This window comes from Helianthus annuus, chromosome 13, assembly GCF_002127325.2.
Source record: "Helianthus annuus cultivar XRQ/B chromosome 13, HanXRQr2.0-SUNRISE, whole genome shotgun sequence".
NCBI classification, from domain to species: domain Eukaryota; kingdom Viridiplantae; phylum Streptophyta; class Magnoliopsida; order Asterales; family Asteraceae; genus Helianthus; species Helianthus annuus.
In genome coordinates this window covers 118733308-118754922 of record NC_035445.2, presented here as the reverse complement: position 1 = coordinate 118754922, position 21615 = coordinate 118733308, and positions in this window count along the sequence as shown.

Sequence of the window (21615 nt, the reverse complement as noted above, 5' to 3'; positions counted from 1 at the left end):
TGCGACTAAACCTGCAACATACGTTAAAACAACGTCAATACAAAAGTATTGGCGAGTATACAAGTTTGATAGCGAAACATTTTAGATAAAAAGTGCTGCGAATTACCACATACATAAACGAGATACCTCATCACATATATTAGACAGATACTACCAGCTAAGTCTCTCGAGTTGCGATTGCTATTCATCCTAACTAGACCCCGTCAGGTTCTATAGTACTATACTAGTTAAGGCGGGACCTCACGAGTAAAAGTCCTAACACATATATACCTAGCATCACGTGAAAATATGCATAACAGTTATTCGCAAGTGATAAATAGTTTGATTGAATAATTCATTTTGATAAATTTGATTAATAGGAACGTATGTTACACCCAAAATGCGATAAAAAGGGTTCAAGTATACTCAGAGATTGTGTTTAACAAGTAAACACTCTCTTGGATTGAATGGAGCACTGAGAGAGATTAACCTGAACAGTTAACGATAGCCTAAACGATGAGCGGCGCGTAAAATGGTGCAAGAGTACCAAGTGTCGATTGGTAATCCGATCGGATGACCACTCGGTCGGATGTCAATCCGTTCGGATGGTCATCCGATCGGATGGTCATCCGATCGGATGGCCATTCGATTGGATTGACATTCGTTGGTAAGGATGTGCTTGTGTATGGTGGCTTTGAAGTTTTCGTTGTAGCATTTTGAAAACAGAGAAGTATCTCTATCTTTCAGGTCGATCGATCGAACGACCGTTCGATCGGATAGCGATCCGACTGGTAGGACGGTTAGTGAGAACAAGTTCACAGCAGGATTGTCACTCGATCGGATAGCAATTCGTTAGTGATGTGCGTTAGGTGTAACATATTTTAGGTGTATATTTTAAGCCCGTTTACACTTTTTAGCCAAGTTTTAAATTTATAAAACACGATATTTACTAACACTAAACACACATATGGGCAAGTGCACCCATCGTGGACGTAGTATAGTGTTGGTAAGATACCGAGTTCATCCAAGGACACAAGACCTTTTAGTACCAGTTTATCCTCAACGTCTAATCAAATCAAAAGTTAGAAAATTGATTTTTAAACTAGAAAAATAAAACAAACAAAAATGCTGAAAATAAAATAAAAGTAAAAACAGATAGACAAGATGAATCACTTGGATCTGACTCGTGTGTAGTGTAACCTTTGATTATTTCCGCACTTTTGCACTTTTTAAGAGATTATCTTAGTTATTGTAGTAGGCCCCTCTTTTGAAGGTGACGTTACCCTCAACCCAGTAGTTTGAGTCAGTAAGGATACAATCCTAAAGGGTCGGATTATTGAAAGATAATTAATTAAGTTATTAATGCATAATGTGATAGGCCCCTCTTTTGAAGGTGATGTTACCCTCGGCTAAGTAGTCTGAGTCGGCAGGGATACAGTCCTAAGTAGCCGGGTTAAAGTTTTAATAGTAGCTTAACTTATGAGGGGATCAAAGAGTTTGGACCCCCGCCATCCAATACCGGTGGGTATTGAAGGAGGTCCTACTAAATTTGACCCAGGTCCTTTGCATGATCTATACACTGAACAATGGCAAGACTCTTACCAAACTGTTCCCTTAACCCCCGACCAGGTAGCCAACATATCTCCATATAGACCGTGGAGATATGAATGGTGAAAATCTTATATTTTATATAGACAGTAAAATAATGCCAAGACACCACGGACAAACGATAAGGAAGAATCACCTTCAACATAAGAAACTAGTTATTAAAGTCATTAATACATAACCAAATAAAAAGTGCGAAAAGATTAAAAATAAAAAGTATTACACTAAACACTTGTCTTCACGAAGTGATTTAAGAGACTTAGGCAAACATGGCATTTGATTGTCAAGAACTCTTACGATCAATCTTGGATCCCGAGACGACTCACACACTCTATGATGGACAATGGATGATAGTGGTGGATGATGGTGTTGTGATGGTGGTGGGTGGTGGGTGAAGTGTGAGAGAGGTGGTGTGCCAAGGGATGAGTTGCAGGTGATCTAAGCACTCCTATTTATAGGCTGAACAGAAGCTCGGGCACGGCCCCGTGTCCATTGGACACGGCCCCGTGTCCATCCTCCTTCTCTTTCTTCATTAATTGCAGTTTGTCTGCATTAGTTGACTATGCCCCCGTGTCCGCTGGGCACGCCCCCGTGTGCAGAAGCGTATCTGTACTATCAAGATTTCCTCAGATTCTGCGAATCTTAGAGTTGACCACGGCCCCGTGTCCAGTGGGCACGCCCCCGTGGTGGGTGATAGAAGCTTCTACAGCTTTGTCTTTTCTGCTATCGGGGCGTGTTCAGCCCTCTGTTCTCTTGTTTTGCCTGGGAAGATGCTGTCGGGAGGCCGGGCATGCCATGATTTTTCCTTTTCTTGTATTTATGCTAGATTTAGCTGCCTTTTTGCTTCTTTTGTTTATTTGAGCTCATTTAATCCTGAAAATACAAAAGGAAGACAAAAACACACTTTTTCCAACATTAGTACTAAAAACGGGTTAGTTTTATGCCAAAATTGATGTAATTTATATGTTGCATTTTGTGCACATCAAATACCCCTACACTTGAATCTTTGCTTGTCCTCAAGCAAAACTCTTTATGATGTGGCTTTACACTCCCAAATGGAATGGGTAGAAGAGAAGGTTTTTTTGTAACACCCCCAAAATTCCACCTGCGGAAACCCCGCGAGGCGTGTTACGCATCAGAGTTCGAGCCACCAATCACATTGAACCAGCAGTAAATACTTAATAAAACATGCCATTAATTACCAATAGAAATTGTTAAACATGATATCAATTCTCAAGATGTTGTGTAGCGGAAGCATGTAAATAATCGTTTAGCAAATGTTTCATAATAACACTTAAAACCAATGTATCAAATGTAAGTTAATCCAAGAGCCTCGATCCATGACCACTCCAGCACTCCCAGATAGCAAGTCCATGTTCCAAACGTTAATGACCTACAAGCATGCAAACAAGTGTGTCAGACTACACTGGTGAGTTCAAGGTTTTGTTAACGTGTTTTGTTACCAGATGTATGTTAATGCGATTCAATGTTGCGTTACGATGTCGTTCACGTTAGATACCCTAGGGAGTGTGCCCATATGTATCCGGGGAGTGGGTACCCCTTAACGACCGATGCTATGTTGTACCGTATGCAGCGTCAATGATGGGAATGCCTAACCCCAATGCCCGTAACCAGGCATTGGTCAAAGTCAAGGTATCAAACAACCTTGACAAGCTGTAGGAGGTCTTATATCCGCGATGTATTCACAAGTTGTCCCAGTAATTAGTTCACGCCCGTCCTTACGGCCCGGTGTGAGGGTGCCAAACCTAATAGCGCTATCAACTAATTACCCCATTGCCTTACAGGCAATCCGGTAGATGATTGTTTCTATGTTCCAGTTGTTTACCCCAAGTTTCCCTTCCAAATGTTTACCAGTTGTCCCAAACCACCTGGACGCATGCTTGAGAAAATGCAATGAACTCACCTTTGGTTTGCTCGGTATGTTATGCTATGTTATCCGTCCAAATTAGTCAACCAGATCCTAATGGATTTATCACTAACGATCAGTTTTGGAAACATATTGATCACACAATCTTCGTTCACATTACACAATTAATGTACACATAAAACACATAGCCATACACGTATTCCGATCATCCATACACTAATATACATGTTTCACAAAACCATAATTCAATAGCACCTTTTAGTGTACATCCCCTAACGTATCCACATAATGGACAAGGCCAAACCGAAGCACGTAGCCCAATTAACGCGCCAAACCCGTCCCATGTATCCGGCCCCAAAATGTCAAATCGTGCGGCCCAATATAATTAAGATGTGTACAACCCATCATATGATCAACCTGGTACTGTGTGGCCCATTATTTACAATCCAAGTCTCCTGATGTTGTTACCCGGCCCATATGCTAAACCCTTAAACCACCAGCCCAATAATAACTCCCCAATATCACAACTTATGGCATTAATTCGTGACATGCAATACCCATCCAGATCACAGGAAGTTTTGTATTAAAATCATACCATCCTAATAACAATTTAACAATCATACAAGTCCACGAATTAGCCCACCATTTCATCTTACAATGTCAACTTCAACTTGTTTCAATGTTATTTAAAAGTATAATTATTGAACATAGATGTTACTTATCACTGACTTTACTAATATCAAGTATCGGACCATTAATACAAGGTATCGGCCCAACAGTGTAACCGGCCCCATGCTAATCTTTAATTCAGATTGTCACCCAACCTTTCATGGACTCACATTAACATATCGACTACCTCTCTTATTGGATCTCGGCGCCCTATATCTAAATTATGCGGCCCAAAACAGACTTGTATATGCAGCCCGTACTCCCCTATTAGTCCAACTCGAGTGGGAGGCCCAAACTATGTGTAAGTGGGTTCTGTTTGTGTGATCCAGCCAAGCATTCGGTCCAATCACCATCCTTGGAGTCCACCGCCAAAAATTAGTGATATTCTTTGTGGTGATGATGTGATGTTATTAAACCTATGATGGTGCCCTACACTACACGTGTATATTGCCTCCCCCCCAAGGTTCCCCTCCTGTATGCGTGTATATCCTAATGATCAGTTCATTAAATGCAACCATTCTAATCCTAGTTTACATATTACATGACATCACAATTTATTACTCTAAGATCATGCAATCCCCAGACTTATCCACAATTGCATTCGATAACACATAAAATCATATTTCATAATATTACTCTAACACATATTGCAATCATTCATGATTCATGAATTTGGGCAGCATATCCACACAACATAAGACATGTAAAATAATACTTTCATACCGATCAATGCAAAGATGGAAGATTGCTTCGATGGAGAGAAGGGTCGTCTGCCGTCGCGGTTTAGGTGAGGGTGGATGTTATTTAGGGTTTGCAACTAATAAAAGCATAACACTTGGTTTACGTGTATAATAAGGAAAGGAAGGTTGGGCCGGATTGTTTAAGGATATTGGATTGAGCCGAGAAGTTGCAAGCACAAAGAATGATCTAAAGGTATTGGGCCGGGTTAGTTAATTTATAAGATGGCAGCCCAATAATATTTGTGGTGGGTGCGGCCCACATAACTAAGTGTCTAACAACACATAGAGTTATCGTACGTTTAGGTTTAAGCTCAACGAAGTTATACCAATGCCGAACATATAACACATAAGAGTTTCACATAACGAACACATAAACACATAATTGCAACATCTGACAGAACGCTAATAAAGGTGACGCAAACTCGAAAAGAACCTTGGAACTCTGAGTTGTCACATTATCCCCAACTTGAAAGAAATTTCGTCCCGAAATTTGATAAGCACAGTCCAAAAACAACAAGGTGTTAGATCAGGATGACTGTGGATTTTCCCAAGTGCCACATCATCCCCAACTTGAAAGGGAATTTCGTCCCGAAATTCCTCGATGATATCAAGAGTTGCTTCAACCGTTCGCACAACTAGAGATATTAGAGCTCCCTTTGATTATTACGCTCCCACAAGGACTCCGGTCCACGTACTGAGCTCCAACAAAGTCTTACGACCGAACTTTGGCTATGTCAACTAACCTTACTTCTTGGTCTATGTTTTCAATAGATTCCCTGACAAATACAACTGATCAGTCAACCTTAGACTCTGTTAAGGTATCACAAGTGTTTCATCGGACAAACACTGCCTTAGATTCGAGGCATAAATATAATCGCGAATGTTATCCAATTCGTGAGTTAACTCAAGTTTGTGAGCCATGTCACTGATTCGTTCCAGAAATCCGAATGTCCCATGCATCGTAAACTAAGCTTGTCACGTTTTCTATAGCGCACCGCACCCTCCCAGGGTGAGACCTTCGATTAATACACGTTCGCCTACAGCGAACTCCTAGCGTTTCCTAAGCTAATCAGCTTTCCTAGCGCTCATGCGCTGCCATCAAACAATTTCCGATCTAAGCAATGTTCGAGAGTTTTGAGCTCAAGTCCTGGACCTGCGATTACGTCGTCAACTACGTTAGTCCAACAAGGAGATTAGAGTTACTGTCCAGGTTATGCCTCAGCATGGGCTGTATGCATACTATCATGGTGCAGCTGCATTAGAGCTTCTCCCTAAGATAAGTGTCCTTCCCAAACGTTTACTAAAGTCGGTTATGCACATACTTACAACATGCCCTCGTGTGCTCAGATGGTTCGTCACTTTGCTCGATTGTCCTCATGCCTATAATCCGTCTCTTCCAGAGAAATTTTCACAAGCTGAGAAGACTCATCAGTTCCCTTGACTGCAAGGAGGTGTGCTGGTCACATTCAGCGATCAACGATTGTTACTGTTTGTGTTTCCATTTCGAGTTGTAAATAGACTAGTGGCAGCATTCGTAGCAGTCTGCTCCCATCTTCCACATAGGTGTTGCCAGTTTCTTACACTTCGCCTTGACTTTTCCCAAAGTCAAAAGTCATACTCATACATTGTTAGACGGGTTTTCATGCCCAATCATCAGTACAAGATTTACATGTCCAAACATCTTTCTTAAAAATCCAGTTGAATAGAATTTTCGAAGCCGGTGTGTTTTGCTAACCACAACTTCCCTACCGTTGCTGTGAAATGAGATTTATAGTCGTTCTATGAGTTAATGAATATCGTTCGTTTCACCAAGGTTGCTCTTCCATGCCCCGCATGGACTCAACTTGAAAATTCTCTCCCGTTAGTTCCCTAGTTTGTACAGAACGGGTTGGGTCAGGTGGGTTAGAGTCGATGGCGAGCTGCAAAGTCCATGCACGTTCAGGTTCCACAGTCGTAATCCACCCAGAAGTTCCATCCTACGATGCCATTTACTGATTTAGCTCTTTCGAAACCAGAGTACACGGAAGACCCTTGTGATCGGTCTAAGTAACGCATTTGGTACCGTCCAAGTAATGCCTCCGTGTAACTCCAAAGACCACGGTTTCCACCACCAGTTGTGTGTCTTGCAGTTCTTCTTTGTAATTTCAGTACGTAAGTCGTTACTCTCTCGTGTTGCGTCGGCGTGTAACTGGGACTCTGATTCAGACCATCGTGGTATACCACTGAATCACCCGCACCCTCGGGTAAAGATGATGCTCAGTGAATTGTAGGGTTGGAATTCAAAAGCTGAAAAGACGCCTTGCTGTTTTGTCTTTCACAAACGCAACACCCTGCTGCATTAAAGAGATTTAAGCTGTGCAACCTTCGAATATCCGGTGAGTAAGCTGCGATAGTATCTAGCAAGGCCAAGGAGTTGCTGCATCCCCGAAGGAACCTTTGGTGTCGGTCAGTTTCTAACAGGATGCATCTTGGCGAGATTCACGTGCATTCCCACTTCGTTGGTTATATGACCCAAAAAGGGTACATCTCGCATTCAGAAGTTACTTTCATCAAGGCTTCGCGCGGTGTGGCTCCTCCCTCAGGAGCTCTCAAATAAGGTACAAAGTTGTCCATGATGTTCTTTTCCCTGAAAAGGGTTCAAAATGTCACCCAATAGCATGGTCGGTTCGCATGATCCATGAGGCTGCTGGTGTGAGGATCACTCTAAAGGTCATGGAGTACAAAGTTGTATGGCCGAATTGCGTCTGGTAAGCTTCTTTAAGAACTTTCTTCCCTTGGATTTTCATGGCCGCGACAAACGGTTCTCAACTGTCGTCTCGATGGGTGCTCGATAATTGGTACGTACACACAAAAAGGCTTATCTTCACGGATATAACTGGGGCTTCCCAAAGTGAAAATTAGGTCCAACAAACCCTTGTGCAATAATTCTCGTAGTAGATTACACAGTTCTTGCAACCCTCCTGGTGTAGGACGGTAAGAGTATGAGTATTCGGAGTTCCCTCTAATCGTGAGATCACTGAGTTTCTGACTAATAGTTGTGGTTGTAGACCTGAAAGCTCCTCCAATTGCACTTTGAGATGAGTCACAACAATCGGTGGGTCCTCGATCCTATCTTACTTAGTCTGATCATTAGATATAGTTGCTAATACAGTGAGGTCCTCCTTCCATAGGCGCTTTCGAGGCTGTCATTACTGACATGATACTAATCTTTTCTCCACTCTGGTACTTTAGAGCATATAGTGACGCTAAATTTCTTCTCACAGGGTACGTCCGGGCGATATGTCCTAATAACCCACCAACACTAACTATTGTGCCGTAACTACCAAGGACAGCAGAGGTAACACCGGTGTCGAATGTCTGTCCCTCGCAATATCGAGTTTGCATCCCAACTAACATATGCGGTTTCCGCTGACCTGCCATCAGCCGGTTTCATAACAGGTTTGGTTTCAAGAAGCATTAGGGTTAAACGGAATCGAGCCGAAGTGATTTGCTATCCATCCAAACTACCATGTTGTTATTGTTCTGTCGTCGCCCACGTCAATCCTAAATATCCTTTCGCGAGCACCACTGCCGGTGTTATTGTTACAATCACACGGATTCCTACCATACTGTCATCGCTCCCTTGGTTGTTGTCGTCTTGAATTATCAACTGCCATTACATGCCGTAGGCACCTTCATTTCCATACTGTAAGCTACTATTACAAGTACCTTGATGTCACGATAGTTGTTGCTTCTACTGTTGTTGTTCGAAACAGGACTCTACGATCCTTCACCAACGATGTCCATCCCTTCATATTTCATGCTAAGTTCCAGGGTGCTACTCGTTGTGTTGGAAGTTACACAGTCCACATCCTGGTCGATCGTCATCGTTTACGTTTTGATTGATTCATGAAAGTCGGCCCCCATAAGTTGCTGACTAGAATTAAGGATTCGTTTGGAGTCGTTCAAATGCTGAAATTGGTAGAGTACTACATTTGCCCATCGTTCTTACAAATTGACTGGGTAAAAACACGGTAGGTTTCCAGAGTGTTGCAGGTGTGATCGCCCTTCAGGGTCTGAGACGTGAGTATATTGAGTTCCAACAACAAAGAGGAGTGAGGGGGAAAGAAAAGGGGTATAAACCAATCATGGACGCTGCAACATCCACTCAGGGACGTTCGTGCAAGCACCTAGCATTCTACTTAGTTCGCTGGACGTTCAAAGGGACGTTCAAGTAATACTCGATAGCATTGCGATTTCAAAAGGATTCAAAGAGAGGTGAGAAAGTCACATTTGAGTAGGAGACGATCACTGTTATGACTCCTATTAGTTTGTTACGTTTCACACTGATCAATTAACAGAGCGGAACCCCTCCTTCACTTGTTAAGCCTCACTGGGACTCGCATGCACCCCACACTATTATTATGTGTGCACCCACAATAATATTGTGATTTGCATGCTCATCTCAGCTCCTCCTAACTCATGTCGAATGGTTCCCCCAACTCGAATAGTAAACAAAGAGCATCACATAACATAAGTCACGAATGTTTAGGGAATTACCACCCTATCAGTCATATAACACGTGCAAGGGATACGTAAGTTCATACTATCGTGTTTAACGTGCACCAGCATGCAATATCATATGTAAGTGTCCACTAGTTACGTAGTACAATGAGTATACGAAAGACGAACCTTGCAATCTGGAGCTGAGTGTCATGATCGATCTTCGAGGTTGTTCGATTATAGTCTGGTTTTACAAAGCGTTTTAAAACCTAGTTCACTATAACCAGTGGCTCTGATACCAACTGTAACACCCCCAAAATTCCACCTGCGGAAACCCCGCGAGGCGTGTTACGCATCAGAGTTCGAGCCACCAATCACATTGAACCAGCAGTAAATACTTAATAAAACATGCCATTAATTACCAATAGAAATTGTTAAACATGATATCAATTCTCAAGATGTTGTGTAGCGGAAGCATGTAAATAATCGTTTAGCAAATGTTTCATAATAACACTTAAAACCAATGTATCAAATGTAAGTTAATCCAAGAGCCTCGATCCATGACCACTCCAGCACTCCCAGATAGCAAGTCCATGTTCCAAACGTTAATGACCTACAAGCATGCAAACAAGTGTGTCAGACAACGCTGGTGAGTTCAAGGTTTTGTTAACGTGTTTTGTTACCAGATGTATGTTAATGCGATTCAATGTTGCGTTACGATGTCGTTCACGTTAGATACCCTAGGGAGTGTGCCCATATGTATCCGGGGAGTGGGTACCCCTTAACGACCGATGCTATGTTGTACCGTATGCAGCGTCAATGATGGGAATGCCTAACCCCAATGCCCGTAACCAGGCATTGGTCAAAGTCAAGGTATCAAACAACCTTGACAAGCTGTAGGAGGTCTTATATCCGCGATGTATTCACAAGTTGTCCCAGTAATTAGTTCACGCCCGTCCTTACGGCCCGGTGTGAGGGTGCCAAACCTAATAGCGCTATCAACTAATTACCCCATTGCCTTACAGGCAATCCGGTAGATGATTGTTTCTATGTTCCAGTTGTTTACCCCAAGTTTCCCTTCCAAATGTTTACCAGTTGTCCCAAAACACCGGGACGCATGCTTGAGAAAATGCAATGAACTCACCTTTGGTTTGCTCGGTATGTTATGCTATGTTATCCGTCCAAATTAGTCAACCAGATCCTAATGGATTTATCACTAACAATCAGTTTCGGAAACATATTGATCACACAATCTTCGTTCACATTACACAATTAATGTACACATAAAACACATAGCCATACACGTATTCCGATCATCCATACACTAGTATACATGTTTCACAAAACCATAATTCAATAGCACCTTTTAGTGTACATCCCCTAACGTATCCACATAATGGACAAGGCCAAACCGAAGCACGTAGCCCAATTAACGCGCCAAACCCGTCCCATGTATCCGGCCCCAAAATGTCAAATCGTGCGGCCCAATATAATTAAGATGTGTACAGCCCATCATATGATCAACCTGGTACTGTGTGGCCCATTATTTACAATCCAAGTCTCCTGATGTTGTTACCCGGCCCATATGCTAAACCCTTAAACCACCAGCCCAATGATAACTCCCCAATATCACAACTTATGGCATTAATTCGTGACATGCAATACCCATCCAGATCACAGGAAGTTTTGTATTAAAATCATACCATTCTAATAACAATTTAACAATCATACAAGTCCACGAATTAGCCCACCATTTCATCTTACAATGTCAACTTCAACTTGTTTCAATGTTATTTAAAAGTATAATTATTGAACATAGATGTTACTTATCACTGACTTTACTAATATCAAGTATCGGACCATTAATACAAGGTATCGGCCCAACAGTGTAACCGGCCCCATGCTAATCTTTAATTCAGATTGTCACCCAACCTTTCATGGACTCACATTAACATATCGACTACCTCTCTTATTGGATCTCGGCGCCCTATATCTAAACTATGCGGCCCAAAACAGACTTGTATATGCAGCCCGTACTCCCCTATCAGTCCAACTCGAGTGGGAGGCCCAGACTATGTGTAAGTGGGTTCTGTTTGTGTGATCCAGCCAAGCATTCGGTCCAATCACCATCCTTGGAGTCCACCGCCAAAAATTAGTGATATTCTTTGTGGTGATGATGTGATGTTATTAAACCTATGATGGTGCCCTACACTACACGTGTATATTGCCTCCCCCCCCCAAGGTTCCCCTCCTGTATGCGTGTATATCCTAATGATCAGTTCATTAAATGCAACCATTCTAATCCTAGTTTACATATTACATGACATCACAATTTATTACTCTAAGATCATGCAATCCCCAGACTTATCCACAATTGCATTCGATAACACATAAAATCATATTTCATAATATTACTCTAACACATATTGCAATCATTCATGATTCATGAATTTGGGCAGCATATACACACAACATAAGACATGTAAAATAATACTTTCATACCGATCAATGCAAAGATGGAAGATTGCTTCGATGGGGAGAAGGGTCGTCTGCCGTCGCAGTTTAGGTGAGGGTGGATGTTATTTAGGGTTTGTAACTAATAAAAGCATAACACTTGGTTTACGTGTATAATAAGGAAAGGAAGGTTGGGCCGGATTGTTTAAGGATATTGGATTGAGCCGATAAGTTGCAAGCACAAAGAATGATCTAAAGGTATTGGGCCGGGTTAGTTAATTTATAAGATGGCAGCCCAATAATATTTGTGGTGGGTGCGGCCCACATAACTAAGTGTCTAACAACACATAGAGTTATCGTACGTTTAGGTTTAAGCTCAACGAAGTTATACCAATGCCGAACATATAACACATAAGAGTTTCACATAACGAACACATAAACACATAATTGCAACATCTGACAGAACGTTAATAAAGGTGACGCAAACTCGAAAAGAACCTTGGAACTCTGAGTTGTCACATTTTTGGCTTGTCATAGAGTGTCGGGATTTCCAAGATTCTTTATTAAGTTTCATTTTTATTTATTTACAATCTTATTCGTCATGATTTATTAAAACATTACATAAGATAAATTACTTATAGGGCATAACATGCCTTTTTAAAATTTCATTTATATACAAGTTCACATACCTCGCGGGGGATCACTCAACACTCGGCCGAAGATGTATTTTAGTGCATCACTCGAGAGCGGCATGGAACTTACTCCTACCGTAAGCTTGCCAAGCAATCAATCCTCCTCCTTTTTAACTATATACCTTTGTAAATATCAAGAGGACTTTTTGGTGAATGGTTAGGCTTGGGCTAAAGGTGGGTGGTTGGGTTAGTGGTTAGTAAAAGGGCGAAAAGCGTAAAAAGCATCGGTTTTTGGAAGACTTTTTATTTTTGATAATTTATTTTATTTTGATGAACCATTTCTTTCAAACAAAGTTATTTTTGATAAACTTGTTTGTTTATTCCTTTTGGTTTCATCATCATTTTTTTTTTCATAACATAAGTCATAAGAAAAACCGAGCTTTGTTACTAAAATAAAGGGTTAAAATAAAAAGGGTTTAGGTGGGTAAAAGGGGTGTTTGTTTTGGGTTAAGAAATAAAAAGGTTTAGGCTCAAAGGGGTTAACTAGAGGATTTTTGGGTAGGTGGTAAAAAAAATTAATAATAATGGTGTTGAAAGAAAAAGGGTTAGTCATAATGCCTCCATCATTTACTTACTAGGGTTTAAGTTGGTAAGGACCGGGAAAGTATCGTCGTGGCAAGTTCTAGAGTCGTAAGAAACGAGCGGCTATTCACACAAGAAACGAAAAATGAGTATTTAGTTTAAAGATATATATTTGTATGCTTGATAAAGGCTCAAAACTCACTTTTTGTGGGAATGGGTTTTTATGTGATCAAGTATATATAATTAAATTTTAACTAAACTTATCATGCCGTTTCATAATTTTCTTATGTTGGTTCTTTTTATCACGACGCTATCGGTTGTAAATTTGTAAAAGTATAACCTTGTTAGAACTTGAAATTCCCAAATTAAACCTAGACAAGTAAAAAGAAAATGAGAATTTTTGAAAAAATTTGGGGTGATTAGCGGTTCTAATAGAGTTTTGTGTAAGGCTTGTTAATTAGGACTTGCAAGATTCAAAGTTTTAGCATCCCCCCCACACTTAAATTACACATTGTCCTCAATGTGTCCCAAAAATAAGTTTTTAGGTTGATTGAATGTGTAAAAAGGTGTAAAAAGCAAAATTTTATGTTACTGGACGTCTGGACACGGCCCCGTGTTGTCCTGGCACGGCCCCGTGTTCAGATCGCCAGTAACAAAAGTTTTTAAAGAGAAACAGAAGCCTGGACACGGGGGCGTGTTCAGTGAGCACGCCCCGTGTCCAATTACCTGAACTGGGCATTTTCTGCAGACTGTGCAGCATGGGGCCGTGTTGGGCGGGCACGGCCCATGCCGAACTTGCTGCAACGAAGAAATTTTGTCGGGAAGATCTGTTTTTGTGCATGGGGTGCTGGTTCACATTTCCCTTGTTATCCTTCACCATCCCGAGTTTGTTTTACCCATTACAACATCATCCAAACACCAAATTAACTAAAACCATCATTCATTAAACCATAGAGAGAATTACATCATATTCCTAATAAGTTAATATTCTAGATAGATAGGTCAAATAAAAACATAAGAAGTCTAAACCAAGAAGTTCTAGCCTAAAATTTATTTTAGTAGCAAAATTTCCGAAAAGATAATTCTCTCGGTTGGAAGCGGCTTGAAGAACTTCCTCCTCCGGATTATGGGTTCCTTAAACGTCGGCGAGCCATTCTTCTATCTCCTTTGGGAGAAGGAAGGTGGGCTCGTTAGCATTGGTTTGAGGGGGTGTAACTTCCACCAGGACTTCTTGCAAGTTTTCAAAAGAAGGTTCCGCGGGAATGTCATCCCATCCGGTGGGGTTGTTGACTCCTAATGCTAGGTTCCAATCCTCTTGATGGAGGATTGGTTCCATAGGAGGTGTTACAAGGATGTTTAACCTCTGGTGCAAGAGGTTAATCTCTTGAAAACTGTTTTCCAGCCCCACCGTAAGATAGTTTATACGGTCTATAAGGACCTCCTCCACCGAAGTCATCTCGTCAAGAGCTTCACGCAATGCCATTACGTAGCGTACGAGAGTTGCTTCAATTGAAGACCTTCTTTCCCTTCGACTGTTTCGGGAATGTGCATAAGAAGTTCCACTGTTTTGACTTGACATTCTATGAAAACAAACCAAAGAAATAGTTCATTTTAATGAAACGGTACATTGGGCACGGCCCTGTGTTCACCTTTTTGCAGATTTTTGGAGCAAGGAACCTTGTAGTTTTAAATTATTTTTCCAACTTATGAAGCATTTTTGGGCAGAAATAACTTAAAACAATGTTATACAACTTATTTTTACCAGGATTCCTTGAACAAAAACCTACAAACATTACCATAAAGCTTGGAATCATGGTGATCTTAAGCTTCATTGGAGGTGTTGAAGCAAGAAAGATGAAGAAGAAGGTAATGGATAAATGAGGAAAGGACAAGATGGGTGTTAGAACCTTCTTTTAGGAAATACCTAGGATAGTATGTGAGAAGATTCTTTCAAATCTCTGTCTCTGGAAGGTCCAAATGTGCAGGATTCTTGGCTGCATTTATAGAAAACGACAGCACGCCGGACACGGCCCTGTGTCCGCTGGACACGGCCCCGTGTCCAGACAAGATCCTGACACATTTTTTTCCATATTCTGACAAAAGTCAGAAAGGAATCTTTTGGTGGACACGGGGGCGTGTTGACCTGGGCACGGCCCCGTGTCGAGAGGCTGTTTTATGAAGTTTGTCTAATTCTAAGGAACCTACCCGTATCGGGCGGTTCCTTACTAGATGGAACAACCCCAAAGTGCCTAAGATACCTTAATTGCTCTAGATTAAGACGAGAACGCAAGAGGTTGTCGGTGAGGGTGATTCCTATGCTGAATGTAGGTGGACATGTCTAACCCTTTCCCGGGCTCTCGTTAAAGAAGGTGTATGCCGAATCGCCTAGGTCTATGTATGCACCGAACGAAGTCGATGGAGAGTCGTTTACGGCACAATCAACACAGGGACAACTATCGCTCAAGTCCTCGCTAGAGTTAGAGGTAACGTTGGGAACAACGAAGTTGTTTTTAATTGAATGCGATCCCAACAATTCTTCTTGGTTATCGCCTTGAGATAAATTATTGAAATCCATCCTAGGTTCTTTTAACCAATTAAGAATTAGATCTTCTAATTGAAATAGTTCATCAAGAAGCATTTCTCCTAGAAGGTCCGGTTGAGCGCATTCGAGGGAGAGATAGGGATTATTTTTACTTTCGCCCCTCTTAAGGATACAGGAAAACGATGGGTCTATATAATGGGGCTTATAATTTAGAAAATAACATTCTAATTCTTTATGGGAGCCACCACATAATTGACACCACGTACCATAAGAGTGCCGAAAGTAAAAATTATCAGTATCACTCATGTTTGTGTCAGAAATTACCAACCGTCGGGATCTTACGGTTCTGTTTTCAGTAACTGAATCTTGGGCACGGGGCGTGTTGAGTGGGCACGACCCCGTGTTCAGCTTACTGTCTGACGTAAAACAGGATTGCCAGTTCCAAAGATTGGGCACGAGGCGTGTTCAGCGGGCACGACCCGTGCTAAGTTCTGCAGAAACTGAAAATTTTAGAAAATCCTAAAAAAATAGAAAATTTATAAAAAAAGATTAGGCCGCTGATTCCTAACTTTCTTAAAATCCTTGTGTCCCCGGCAACTGTAACACCTTGAAAATTTATGCCCAATAAAGTATAAACACGTGTCACAAGCTCTGAACGCGAGAAAGAATACTTTGGAGGGACTAAAGTTGACAAACGGGGAAACTATGTGAATATAAGGGTCCAAAGTGTCAACAATGGATAAATATATTCTAAAATAGCCCTACATAATGTTTATACCTTCCAACGAATAAATCATGGATCATACGAAGCTAAACATGAAAGAAAGTGAGGAATTACAAACTACAGGGGCTAAAAGCGTCAACATGTGCAAAGTTACCTCTGAGTGACCTTTTGGCAGACCCGAAGCTTTGTAACGATAAAATATACTCACTAGAATATGTGGTTAAAATTTCATAAAGTTTCGTTATCGTATGAGAAAGTTATGATCAAATTCGTGTTCGAGGGGTTAAAAGCATCAACATTGAATTCTATGGCCTTATGAGTGGTTACAAGGTTGGTCAAGGACTTAACCAAGTTAGTAAAAGTCCAAGGCCCTTAAAAATAAGGTTAAGAGGTCAAAAATGCAAAAACAAAGCTTAAAACCACGTTACAAAGGACCAGGGACCAAAAGTGCAAAAGATGAAACTTGTTTGGTAGGTTTTGCCGGTCCAGGCGGCCCGCATTAGAATTCCCTATACCCTCACGCGGGCCGCATCAGGGTGCCAGCGACAGAAAAGTTTTGGCAGCTGGAGTTCAGGTCTGTAACCGACTTTAATGGCTTGTTTTCTAATACCAGAGCCTCTCCAATGGTTTTTCATGCAATAGGGGCACTTGTCTTCATCTGGTTACACTCATAGACTCTTGTGGCACCATCTTAGAAGATCAAATTCACTATATAAGAACCTTATGTTGTACCCATTTGAACACCCACTTTCAAAAGTTCACTTCTGGAGCTCTCTGGACTTCAAGCCATCTTCCTAGTGATCTCTAATCTCAATTAGGACTCTTGTAAGTGTCCTTAACCCTTCCTAATTCGTTTTAGCTTAGTTAACTAGCTAAAAGTCAAACCGTCGTAATTAAGGTTTGACTTCGTGATTAATTAAAATGTGCTCTGTCAAATCACGAATTAAAAGTACCTTTAAGTAGGTAATTATGTGGGTAACAAACCCTTAAAAGGGTAATTCCAGATTCCCACTCTAACTATGCTAATTGTCGAGTCAAAGCTTATTATAAAAAGTCAACAGAAAGGTTATTTGCAAATTAATGCATAATTAGCAATGTAGGATACATGCAACCTATTTGATCATTAAAATAACTTGGTAATTAATGTAAGAACATGTTTCAACATGTTCAACTCGACAATTTTCAGTTTAGGCTCGGTTTGGAACCGAAAGTCGCAAAGTTTGACTATTGCTTTGACTATCAGTTCTGACCCGTTTAAGCCAAGATTAGGATTGCCTTAGAGCTTCTTTTGAACCTATTTACATGTTAGTATAACTCTTTGAGATTATACAACTTGGTTCATTAGATATCCTATTCACATGCGTGTTTCCGTTAATCGCTTATATGTTGACCATTATGCCCATTTGACCTTAAAACGTGATTTTTGAAAATGTAAAAGGGTAGGCACCTTAGCTACTGATTTATAAACTTGCACCCAAAATTTGAAGTCAGATTGAGGTCTAGATTAAGAGTTATGCTCAATAGCGTAATTAAGAACTTCTTTACTAATTAAATGGCGTAAATTACGTATAGCCTATCAAAACCCAAATTTTTATACCAAAATTTTTACCCACTGTTATAAAATAATATTTGGGATTTTTGGTGATTTTTATTTATTTATAGGGTGAGCATAACTTAGTGTTCTAAGATTAATTCGGTTTATGCCGGTTTTGCCCTTTTTTAGCCATAAGTTGAGTTTTACAAATCCTTTTGACCTCAAACCAATTTCTACTGATTTGTTATGATAAATAAATTATTTTGAGTCTTCTGGAATATTAAAAATATCAGCTTTTTACAGAAAACCCGGAAATGGCTCCAAATCGCCTTTTTAGGCATTTTTAACGCATAAGTGTGCTCTAGAACCTTATTAAGCTTAAGGGATTGAACCTACTGATGTAATTAGTGAATTTTTATATTTTAAACAGTAGGCAAATGTTTTGAACTCAGAGTTCCAGAATTGACCTTTTAGGCACATGTGAAATTACCAAAATGCCCCTACGGTGCATAGTAAGGTTAAAGATAATAAATTTCACATAGACTTGCTACCCTACTGTTATAACTTAGTAAATTAAGTATATTTGCTAATTTAATCAGACCTGTAACTCAGGTTATTATTTTTACCCTCTTACACCTTATAAAATGACCAAAACGCCCTTATGAGGCATAGTTTTGGTTTAAAATCACTTGGGGCATAATGGAAGGTATCATTCTGGTATCACAACATATTTTAAGCATATTGACTTCAGAAACTTGTATTTGACTCTTATGGTTACTCGTTACGCACTATACGCGTTCGGATCGGCTTATGTGACTAGTTTGGCCATTTTAGCCGAAACGGGTCAAACCATATCTTTTTCGGTCTCAAATCCGGAATGTGATTATATTACCCATATTAAACAAGTATGCAAGCTTGTTGGGTCAAAACCACATTCTAAAACGGTCTTCGCCCTATTGTGCGTTTAAAACCGTAATTTTCCTTTTTAACTAACCGGTCTAAGCTTAAGACCCGTTAGAATTCTAATAGGTTATTAAAACCTTAATTTCCAGATCTAGGAGCCCAGTAAAAGCTACGTGCACTCGCTGTTTTTGATTTATACTTTGCTCAGGTAAATACGTTTAACTTATTTTCCCTATACGGGCTTGGGGTACGGTATATAAAATACCGCTTGGTCGGGTAATTGACCTTAACCGGTCTGTGGTTATGTGCAGTCAAGTAACCCGTTTAAAAATGCTGTTTTGTTTGTTTAACGCCTTTGGGAGTTTAATGACCATGTCCCAGATATCCTTGGCATCATTCAAAGAATGGCCACGACCTTAGCACTCGGGTGTAGGCGTACACCCGTAGTGCAATACAACATGTATAATCGTCGGTACGAGAGAAGTCTCGCGGCGGAATTATATTAAGTGGTGTGTCTATTAATCTTTAACCCGGCACGACCCGGGCTACCGAACGCGGGATAAACATGTAATTCTTTTACAAGATTATTAAGCAAATAATTATCCCAAGTTATAAAAAGTTTTATGCCACGGGCATTTAAATCAATTTTAAACATTTTTCAAAATGAGTCAGTTAAATTGTATTTACCAGTGTAAACTGACGTATTTTCCAAAAAGGCTAAGTGCAGGTACTACGCGTAATAGGCTGGTCACTCCTTAAGCATCCATAGAAGTCTCGCAAGCTTAGGATGTATGAAGTCTGTTGAAATGAAGTTTCCTTTTTATTTGATTCTGCCTGTGGATTCTATTTCGACATTTTGTGATACTTGAATATTACAATAATTTATGTTGAAATAAATCTTTCTTTTGCTTCCGCTGTGCATTTAATTATTGTATGTTTGACTATGACGATATCAACTACGTCACGGAACCCCCACCGGGCCCACCGGTGATACGTGGAAATTAGGGGTGTGACAGCAACGGCGCCAAAAACTTGATGTGCGTTAGGTGTAACATATTTTAGGTGTATGTTTTAAGCCCTTTTACATTTTTATCCAAGTTTTAAATATATAAAACACGATATTTACTAACACTAAACACACATATGGGCAAGTGCACCCATCATGGACGTAGTATAGTGTTGGTAAGATACCGAGGTCGTCCAAGGACACAAGAGCTTTTAGTACCGGTTTATCCTCAACGTCTAATCAAATCAAAAGTTAGAAAATTGGTTTTTAAACTAGAAAAATAAAACTAACTAAAATGCTGAAAATAAAAATAAAAGTAAAAACAGATAGACAAGATGAATCACTTGGATCCGACTCGTGCGTAGTGTAACCTTTGATTATTTCCGCACTTTTGCACTTTTTAAGAGATTATCTTAGTTATTGTAGTAGGCCCCTCTTTTGAAGGTGACGTTACCCTCAACCCAGTAGTTTGAATCAGCAAGGATACAATCCTAAAGGGTCGGATTATTGAAAGATAATTTATTAAGTTATTAATGCATAATGTGGTAGGCCCCTCTTTTGAAGGTGACGTTACCCTCGGCTAAGTAGTCTGAGTTAGCAGGGATACAGTCCTAAGTAGTCGGGTTAAAGTTTTAATAGTAGCTTAACTTATTAGGGGATCAAAGAGTTTGGACCCCCACCATCCAATACCGGTGGGTATTGAAGGAGGTCCTACTAAATTTGACCCAGGTCCTTTGCAGGATCTATACACTGAACAATGGCAAGACTCTTACCAAACCGTTCCCTTAACCCCCGACCAGGTAGCCAACATATCTCCATATAGACCGTGGAGATATGAATGGTGAAAATCTTTTATTTTATATAGACAATAAAATAATGCCAAGACACCACGGACAAACGATAAGGAAGAATCACCTTCAACATAAGAAACTAGTTATAAAAGTCATTAATACATAACCAAATAAAACGTGCGAAAAGATTAAAAATAAAAAGTACTACACTAAACACTTGTCTTCAACAAGTGATGTAAGAGACTTAGGCAAACATGGCCTTTGATTGTCAAGAACTCTTACGATCAATCTTGGATCCTGAGACGACTCACACACTCTATGATGGACAATGGATGATGGTGATGGATGATGGATGATGGTGTTGTGATGGTGGTGGGTGGTGGGTGAAGTGTGAGAGAGGTGGTGTGCCAAGGGATGAGTTGCAAGTGATCCAAGCACTCCTATTTATAGGCTGAACAGAAGCTCGGGCACGGCCCCGTGTCCATCCTCCTTCTCTTTCTTCATTAATTGCAGTTTGTCCGCATTAGTTGACCACGACCCCGTGTGCAGAAGCGTATCTGTACTATCAAGATTTCCTCAGATTCTGCGAATCTTAGAGTTGACCACGGCCCCGTGTCCAGTGGGCACACCCCCGTGGTGGGTGATAGAAGCTTATACAGCTTCGTCTTTTCTGCTGACACTTGGGCACGCCCCCGTGCTCATTGAGCACGGGGCATGTTCAGCCCTCTGTTCTCTTGTTTTGCTTTGCTTTGCTTTGGAAGATGCTGTCGGGAGGCCGGGCATGCCACGATTGTTCCTTTTCTTGTATTTATGCTAGATTTAGCTGCCTTTTTGCTTCTTTTGTTTATTTGAGCTCATTTAATCCTGAAAATACAAAAGGAAGACAAAAACACACTTTTTCCAACATTAGTACTAAAAATGGTTAGTTTTATGCCATAATTGATGTAATTTATATGTTGCATTTTGTGCACATCAGTTAGTTACTGATGATCTTTGAAAATTGAAAATGGTTAAGTGTCGAAGTTCTAAATGTCACGTAATCGGATGGTCTTTCGATCAGATGGCAATCCGATCGGACGGTAAT